Raw genomic sequence first — 10,253 nt, forward strand, 5'->3', positions numbered from 1 at the left:
GGGTTTGTTTAGGGGGCCATTGTTTGTTCTTCACACCTGCTGGCTGTAACTGCCAGTCAGATCACTGTGCCCCAAATCTCTAAATCTCTGAACACAGAGATCAATGCACACCAGAGAGGACAAACAGAGAGTGATAGTGATGAAAGAGAGATGAGAAAGATGGGGAGTCAAGAAATAGAGAGGCAGAAGGGAAGCAAGAGGTTCAACATGGAGAGGGAGTTAACTGCCATGACAGCTGAGCTTTATATCGGTGTAGCTGGTTTGTTTTGCTTGATTTGCTGGAGCATGTAGGGAGAGGAGCCATGAGTGCTGACAGTCACGGTGAAACATGTTTTAATAGTGTGACATGTTTTTGGAGCTCTAAGTAGCTGCATATGGCAAAGGCAGATTTTGAGTATGTAATGTCTTATACATGTCAGATTTTAAAGACTATTAGGGGGGTGCATGGGTGACGCAAGGGCATTGCAAAGAGTATGGAGTCGATTCCCAGTCTTGGGAACGTATCACGCACCTGGGGCGTGATACGTTCCAGTGAACAAATTTGGCATTGTTGGCGGCTGACGAAGACGAAGGTTCTCAGCCTTGTTGCTGCAACAGCGACTCCTACTGTTTGGTCGTTATGCCTGCACAGTGTGGTGTGGAAAGAGGGATAGTGTGAAATACTGTCATGTTACGCTCCAATGAAGTTCAGTGCTGACAGGTGACAAGAAGTGGATGGTGACACTATGTGTCAGGAAGGAAGCACATGTCTGTCTACTGCCATCACCACACCAATAGGAGGGTCATCTCAATAAATACAGTACATATGTTCTCTAGTTGTATTTTTATTTCTCAAATTCCATCTTTTTTTCAATTTTTTCTGTCTAAATGTTTCTTTTATGTAAAGCACATTGAGTTGCCACTGTGTATGAAATGCGCTATATAAATAAAACTGCCTTGCCTTGCCTTGCCTTGCCTAGTGATTTTTGACAAACAATTAAATATTTGTTAGTTTAATCCACTTTTTTAACAAAAAAGACCTACAGTATGTTACCAAATTAATTATTATATCATCACCACTGCAGCACACTACTAACACCTAAAATAAAATAAATAAATATAGTTTATGGAGGTTTTTTTCAGTCTTGGTCACTTGGTCTCGAATCCATTTCAACAAATTCTTGATTCATACTCACCCATTGACCAGAACATCTTAAAGAAGAACATGTCAGTCTCTAAAATCCATTCATACACATCTTGGTCAAAGTGTCATGCTGAAGTTGAAACACATGCATTAGCTGAGCACCACTCAAACGTACAGGCAGCACACAGAGTACGATTATTCAAAATACAGCAAAAGGACAACAAAGCAGCTACATTGGTGTGTATAATATTAACATTACCAATACAAATACCAACTGCAAAAATAACACCTACAGCACATTTGAAAGTAATGTAATATTCCTTTAAATATGGTGCAATCTTTTTTTTAGGCATTTGCTTTAACTTTTAAACTAACTGTTTAATTAAAAGAGAGCTTAGATGGTTGTACAGTACTGCTGATCAGACTGTGAAGAGAGTAAAAGTGAGCGGATGTGAGAACAAGACAAGAACAGGAAACCACAGCCTCAGTAGCACTGTGTCAAGGCATCAGCCACATCCAAACAGACCTCAAAAGCTTTTAATCACTTTGTTGTTCTCCCCAGTTACAAAGAGATGAGGAGGCAGAACGTGTTTCTAAGAGTTTCAGAAGTGCACAAGGGAATACCACAAAACATGGAACTTTTTTTTTCCAAGAGGAAAGTTTAACAGGTCAAAGAAACAAAAAACACATCACAAAAACACAAGCAAACAGAGTAGATGCCTCATCTCTAGTTGAGTTTGTGTCTCTGATTGCTTCCCTTGTGTTACTCCTGGCCGAGGCTTATCAAAGAGCTCCTTTCATAAGTGCCAGGATCAAGCCACTGCTGTGACTGCTTGGCACCCACTGAGGTGGTTTGGAGATGGGGAGGGGAGGGGAGGGTAAGGTGGGAGGGGGGAGCTTCAAAACAAAGAAGGCAAGGCAGAGGAAGTCAAAATTGAAGATGGTGAGCGAAGGGGAGATGGTGAATTTGTGCATTTAAAGGAAAATGGGAAAGGAAAAAGGCTGAGTTCGGAGGGGGAATTGGCAATGGCTTCTGCAAAGTGCCTGGAATAAGTGTGTTCGTGTTTTTGTGTTTTTTTTTCATGACAGAAAGAGAAGGGAGAAGGAGTTGGGGAGGAGTTGTTTTTTTTTATATGTGCTGAGAAAATTAATATGTATTTGCTTTAAGCCTTCTCTGCCTCAGTGATTTCTTGCTGACGCGCACTATAATGCACAGAATATCCAGGTGAATGCAGAAACAGTGAAGGACATGACTCCAGAGGAAAATGAGCAACACACACACACACACACACACACAGAGAATACCCTCAGGCCATGTGTTCCTCCTCACTACAGCAGCCGTGGTTCTATCAAGCTTGACGTTTGCCCTGTTTACTAAAGCATGTGACAGCGTTGCATTTTTACAAGACATAATAACTGACTTTGCATACCAGAGCTCATCCATTCAAAGGACAGACACGATAGATCCTGATACCAAAGTGATTACAATATTTTGTAACCACTTTGCACGTTATGTCACATGGGCAGTCACATCAGCCTTATTGCATGCACCCTTTAGTGCAATGAACTGATTTTAGTTGCATGCTCTATATGCAAGACTATGAAATATTTACAAGCTGATTACACTGATACGCTTATAAACAAAGTGTAGGATACTGTACAGACAATTTAGTGAAGCAGCTCGGGGTAGCCAAATTTTGTCACCCATGAACACTGCTTGATCTTTAGTTTCTGTTTACACGTTGTTGTTTTTTTTTCCTTGACTGAGCAACTGAGCTCCAAGGGAAATTGTTGTTTAACTCTAACTCTCCAATCTGCAAAATGAAGAGAAGTGAGACATCGCCGACATTGCAACAGACTGACCTGCTGCAGGGCTGTCTAAGACACCCAGGTATCATAATGAATGTGGCAATGTAGTGATTTGTGTGTGTGTGTGTGTGTGTGTGTGTGTGTGTGTGTGTGTGTGTGTGTGTGTGTGTGTGTGTGTGTGTGTGTGTGTGTGTGTGTGTGTGTGTGTGATTCGTGTGTGCGTTCCCTGTGTCTGCCTTGCCTGCAGCGAGCCGGTTGTGGCTTCACTCAGTCTTGATCTCTCCCTACAGGCACCCAAATGATGGGATGACCTTTCCACCTCGGCCAGGACTGCAGTGTCACTCACAGCATGAACCCGAAAACTCATCTCCTCCTTCATATCGCTCTCCTCTCTGCCTTCCTCCTCCACTTGCATCTAATTTCAATCCTGCCTTGTAAGAGAGGTCAGAAATGCATATCTTCAGATACAGTGTATGCAGTATACAGTATCGGCTGCGCTTTGAGTTTTGAACCATAAACAACCATTAACCACAACCAACAGTGTAACACTTATATAGACATTTCATTTTACTCTCAATTTGCTCTTGCACTATAACATTTATAATACAAAATGTGTTTTGTTGCTGTTTTATCTTTCCCTTGCTTGATCATATTGCTTCAAGGTCATGAAATTCAAAGTTTATGTGTATCTTTATGTGGTAACTGTTGATGAGTCAGGCCTTGTGAACTGAACTGAGATGGAAAGATGGAAAGAACCACAGTACCAAACCAATCCTGCTGATATATTGAGTTGACCTGTAGGTGGTCCAAAATCTGTCAAGTAATAACATCAGTGGAGGCCTTTGATTTGGTTGTGAAAATGAGCTGTTTTTATTAGCATGTGTGTGGTGTATATACACAGTTTTCACCCACATATTAAAATGTAGTACACAGAACAAAATAACCACTAAATTGTCAATTTAGTTATAGCAGTCTCTATGCAAAATTTAAACAATAACTGGTACTGAACAAACACATTGTCTTATAATTTGCTGTATATAGAGTGTGGTCAAATTCTTTGTTTGAGAGATATTTGGTAAAGATAAGTGAAGATTTCTTCTTCTTTTTTTTTGTTCGACTCTGTCTTTCTTTCTGTGTTTGTTCTCCTTCTTCTCGTCTGACCCAGGGGAGGTCCCAGGGTGGTTTCCTTCATCCAGGCATTGAAGACAAGAGCCTGTCAAAACCTCAGCTGCAGTCCAGCAAAGGCTCTCTGTGGCCTGGTCTTGCTCCCAGCATGGTAGAGCTGCAGCGGAGAAACCACAGAGGAATATTCTGTGCTTGGGGGAATGGATGAAACGTCTGTGGAATAGACAACTTCCCCCAAGGGTGAAATGAAGGGAGGAGATGAAGAGTGTTAGGAGTGAGAAGGGGTTTTTATATTCTAGTGTTTAAGAAGGTGTGTGGGGAAAAACACAGGTGAAATAAGATGCTACAGATGCTAATAGGGTGATGTGAACCAGCAGTGCAATGGTAACTGAAACTATGTTCTCAATGATGTGATTATCGTAAGCATAAAATAATTGCCAATACAGAGATGCACTGATTCAGTTATTTTCTTTGATTTATTAACTAACATACTTAATGTGATGCACGATGGAAACAGTACTCCATAGTCCTGAGAACCATTTCCACAAACTGCTGATTTAATTGAGTAATTTAATTGAAAAATGTATTCACATATCCAGATTCTTCGATCATTCTCAAGGTTTTTGCTATACTTTGTTTTGTCTTTCTGTGTTGTCCCCAACCTTAAAATAACTCAACAGTGTGAACCTGAAAATCACTGTAAATTGATGAATGCATTGTCTTGTAGTGATATTCATATTAAAATCACTAAGTTACAAGGTAATAATTGCATCTCTTGAATAGCTCAGCAGCAATAAAATTTCACCAAAGGTCAAGGCTCAATATAGGAAACAGATGCATAATGAAATCATTACATATTTCACTGTGAGCCCATTGAGCCTGCAGGAGGAAGTCTGGAGGTGTGTGTGTGCAGAGGCGTGTGTGTGCAGAGGTGTGTGTGTGTGTGTGTGTGTGTGTGTGTGTGTGTGTGTGTGTGTGTGTGTGTGTGTGTGTGTGTGTGTGTGTGTGTGTGTGTTTTGGGGGTGGAAGCAATAAAGCTGCTGAAAAAAAATCTCCTCATCAGGAAACAGGGGCAGTGTAATCAGATGCCAACTCTATCTCTCTTTCTCTGTCTAACTATCTAGCTAGCTAGTTAGCTATCTAGCTATTTATCTATCTAGTTATCTAGCTAGATAGATAATACCATAAAAGGTATTTGGATAAGAATATATTCACAGCACTAATAATATGCCATGTAAAAACTCTGTCGCCTCTACAGTGCGATGTCATATGGAATCATCCTCACTCCTCACCTCTCTCCCCCAGCATCCACCCTCTCCCCTCTTGCTGCCAAGCACCCTTGGGCCCCTGACCTCCAACCCTCGACCCCAGCCAGCAACCGACCCCACCCCGCAGCCTCTGTCTCACAGCACAGACCATCTACACAGCATTAAGTATTATGCAATAAGTATGTATTTATGTATATGAAGTCCTGTCAATGAGTCATGCACAGCGTGGAGGGAATTTCTGATTAACTCTGATGAAGTTCCTGTCCCTTTAGCTCCCATGTCACACCGCAGGCTTGTCTTCCAGCTCAGTTATATATCATATAGTCTTTAGGGAGGAGAGAGTACAGTATACAACTTCATTAATAGGAAAATCATTAATATGGAATTGGGAGCAGGGAGAGCACATCCTGAAATAATGAGAAACCCATGATTAGTAATGCTGTGTCTTCACATTTGAGCACACATTTATTATTAATCATTCAAAAATAAGTGTGGGAAACATTGTGTGTATATTTACAACATTTACATTAAAATGTGTTTGCTTTTACTGCAGCCTGTGGACAACTGTGAGTGTGAGTATTCACAGCTTAATTAGGGCTGTATATGCTGGTCTATGTAAGACACAACACTTTCTGCAAAGTAACTGCTGACCTTGACCTTGTGTGTCTTTGTATGTTTCTGCTTATTTTATTCCTCCAAGAAAGGAAAGAAATGTTTTCATCTGGACGAGCATATTTTACCGGTGAAATCTTCTGAGATGCATGTGTGAGCTGACCACCTGACAACGCAGCTGGATCCAAAAAATGTTCCAAATTTCTCCTGTGAGACTGAGAGAGAGAGAGAGAGAGACAGAGAGAGAGAGAGGTGGAGAAAAGACAGATCGAGAGCATGAGAGGTGGAGTGCAAAGGGGAGCAACCCAAAAAGTGGTAGTACCCTCCCTCCTCCCTCTATATAGCATGGCAGTTAATTTAAATTCTGCAAGGAGACAACCCATAAATCACCTCCATTCTGACTAATGGCTTCTGCACTGAGGGAAAACTCTTGCCTCTCTACCTGGAGACTCTCTGCACTGCAAAAAATATAGGCTTCACTTGGTTTGTGTGTATGAAGTATGAAGTGTCTGTGTGTGTGTGTGTGTGTGTGTGTGTGTGTGTGTGTGTGTGTGTGTGTGTGTGTGTGTGTGTGTGTGTGTGTGTGTGTGTGTGTGTGTGTGTGTGTGTGTGTGTGTGTGTGTGTGTGTGTGTAGAGTATACCATATATGAGTACTTCACTCAGAGACACAGTTTTTGAAAGAGTCAGCAGCAGCAGGACTAACCCTTCCACGTGAGCAGCTTTCACTGGAGGCAGAAATCCCCCTGTGTTGGTCCATAATTAGCCCCCATAACTGCAACGTCTGACGTCAGAAGTATGTGACAGAAAACTAACCTTGGACTGGATTCCAAAAAATCACCCTGGGTTAGCACACAAGTGCAGCTCACCCAGATGTATGAGTTATGTGCGTCATAAACGCTTCTGTAAATATGTATTCTTTATTCTAATGGATCGTACCTCAGGGGTTTGACCAAGTTCTTCCAGATAATTTCACAGCTTTTTGTTTTTTTTTAATAATACAAAATGTTTTTGTAGATTATTTTAAAGTGTAGAAGTTGGTATAAAAAAATGCAACCCCTTGCAGTATTTACATGGATAACCTATTTCTGTTTAACTCTGAAAAAAGTTAAACACTTTACAGCCACTGCAAGATATTTAACAAGACAATTTTATCATAATCTTGCTGAAAAACCAAAAAACTAAAAGTCTAATGTTCTGCTCTTTTGCTTCCATGACTTATTTTGTTGAAGTCACTGTTTACCTTTCCATGTCAATAAACAAACTATTAACAAAAACCTGGAGAGTACATTTACAGAATGTACAGTAAGTACAGGTATTTCACAAATAAGAAATTAATGGGGCATCTTATTATAACCCAGCCCACTCATTAAAAGAGGCATTCACACACACACACACACACACACACACACACACACACACACACACACACACACACACACACACACACACACACACACACAAAAAGTGTAGTTTTAACTGTAAACCAAGCGTTAGTGTATGTGTTTGTGGAGGCATGTCCCACAGTGATATTGGGGGTATCCTGGTCAGGCTGGAGCAGACAGGGTGGGTTGGGGACAGTATGTGACTCCTTGCTCAGGGCACCAGGGCACTTGTTTGCTATTTTAGTTGGTTCACAGCTTCCTGTCAGCAACGCCCTTTGCTCTGGGATGAGACACAGCACCTTGGGGCTATGTTTGCTTCTTCATTGGCCCCTCGTGACCTGTCACTACTCATTTAACTCTACAGTGATTTGAAATATGCATCAAACTCTCACTTAATACATTTGTTTTGATTTTTCGAATTGAACACACACAGTATTAAAAAATTGCAATGTGGAAGTGTTTAATGTATTTCAATCGTACACACTAAGGGATTTGATTTATTTATGTCCAATTCTAACAAAATAATGTCCCTCATTTCTAATTGACAGCCAGTTTCCTTAGATGTACTGTTCAGTGTGGAATGATACTGTACTAGTTGTAATAAATATCTGTTGTTAAACTGTCAAAATCAAATAGGCGGTCATTATGAAAAACACTACAAATGACATATACAGAGACACACATGCCATTTCATCAGATCCACTAAGAGACCCGAGGAACATTAAAGAGTGTGCCTTCTGCACTGTAATCTGTTACACTCTGTAGGCATTTAGTCTATACACTCCAGATTAAATGGGGCTATCGCTTGTGCAATGACCTGGAGTAACCGACTTCAGCCAACGTTCCTTCTTATTCCCTCCCAGTAACACGGATGACCTCCAGCTGTGATTGGGGCCTCTGATCCCCCCTGTGGGTCATACATGTGTTTTTAAAACTCAACAACACGCTTTCGTCCGCCACCTCTCCCCTCCACCCTCCCCTCTAGTCCAGCCACCTCCCGCCTCCTGTTTTCCCCCCCACCTCTGAAGTGTATGGTAGCCTGCTTAGACAGGCGCTGTGTCCTGATGGGATCTGTCAGAGCTTTAGAGGAGGTTTGAAGCCGTGGGGGTGTGACACAGATCACCGGGCTGAGGGAGAGTTCCAGTCCTCTGGACCACGAGAGTCGGGCATTGGCTTTCCCACTCGCTTCCATGTCCAGCTGTGGAGGAAAGATATGAGCTCCTGACTTTCAGGCCCCACCCACTGTCACTTACATCCCAACACCCTCACTGCCCAGTATGCTCCAGCTCCTTCCAGCCTAAAACAGCTGGGCTATGTGGGACACCCAAATAACTGTAGCGGCTACAGTGTCTGGCTGCAATGATCCCTTGCACTCCTCACCCATCCCACTGATTGATAATGACTATGATCAATCATATGTGAGGCTTCACTGCAAGGATATCACACAAGATAAGCAATGAAGTATGAACCCCCACCAGCCAAGCAGGTGTTGAGGTTTTCAGTCCCAGTCAAAAAACAGCACCAAGGGTCACTCAGACAGTATGCCAGGCGAGGTCATTCTTTGCATGTGACTCTCAGCACCTACTGTAGATTTTTCTCATCTAAAACCCCTTTTTCTTTTTTCCTTACTTTTTTTCCCATTGGATATGAGCTTCCTCTTGTGAGTTTTCCCTCTCCTTTCTGAAGCCCTGGTCCTGTAATCCAATCTCATTAGCCCTATGAATGGAAGGCTCTCTGTGTGAATCCATTAAGAAGGCTTCTCTGTGGCTCCCTCTCTGTAATCTCTCTAACCCTGTGGGATTAATCACCCACAGAGAACAGAAATCGATCCATTTAATCACTAAAAGATGTGACAAAAATGCTGTAACTCTGGGATATGGTGGGAAATTATTGGCCAATTGAAATTCATTGGAGACAGGAGAAGGAGAAACAGAGCGATAGAAGGGAGTAAAACAGTACTCTGTAGCACCGTAATGAGACAATCATTCCAGTTATTTGTGCAATGTATTTGTGAAAAGAAAAGACCCTTTTTATTTATTTGGTTAACTAGCAGTGAAGAAAGTAATACACAAAACAAATCAATGATTAAGAATAAAAAAGCATGGACAATGAGTTTGACCAAGATAATCCTGTCATGTATTACAAATAAACAAAGCTTTCTTGTGCAAGTACATCACATTTATTGCCACTCATGTTGTGTACCTGCATGTACAGCAGAGGTGTGTATTTGAGAAATGAGGCCAGGGTCCGCTGAGAAGTGTTGTTACGTTTAAGGTTTGATGATGCCTCCATGAGCCCATAATGAGAAGGAATGAGGGTCGCCCTGCAACGTTAACCCACTAATAAAATCTGCCTCCCTTTAAAGGGTGTTAGAAAACCACAATTACCCCCCTGACATTTTTTTACTGCATGATTTATGAACTGAATATTGCATCTCCCTTTGTAACCCTTACTCTGGCTGTGGAGTAATAAAAGGAAGTTAAGGGGCAGTATTGATCAGCTAAAAAGTAGTCTTTGATTTGCCACAGACCTGCGGATGAGAGGAGAGGAGAAGAGAGGAGAAGAGAGGAGAGCTCAGCTATTGATACGTTTTTCTCTCCCACGGCCCTCCACCACGCAGCCCCTGGCCGTCTGGACACCCGCCACGTGTGAACAAGCTTTCAGCTCACATCATCTTCTCCACTTCCACCTATAATTGGCCATATGTGTCACCAGCACCCTGCTGCTGCTGCCACTGCTGCGGCTGGAGGGAAGGAAAGGGAGATCACAGCTTTGACAAGGTGATTGTTGGATGGCTCTTTCGTTGACATTTCAGGTAAGCCTTATCTTAGAAAACAATTCCGAACTTGTGTGCTCTTCTACCATTTAAATTAGTAGCTGTGTAATAACAGTCCTCCTGATTATAATAGTTGTTTTAATGCTCTGGCAGTAAA

Source organism: Scomber scombrus, chromosome 18 (assembly GCF_963691925.1).
Source record: "Scomber scombrus chromosome 18, fScoSco1.1, whole genome shotgun sequence".
NCBI lineage: Eukaryota > Metazoa > Chordata > Actinopteri > Scombriformes > Scombridae > Scomber > Scomber scombrus.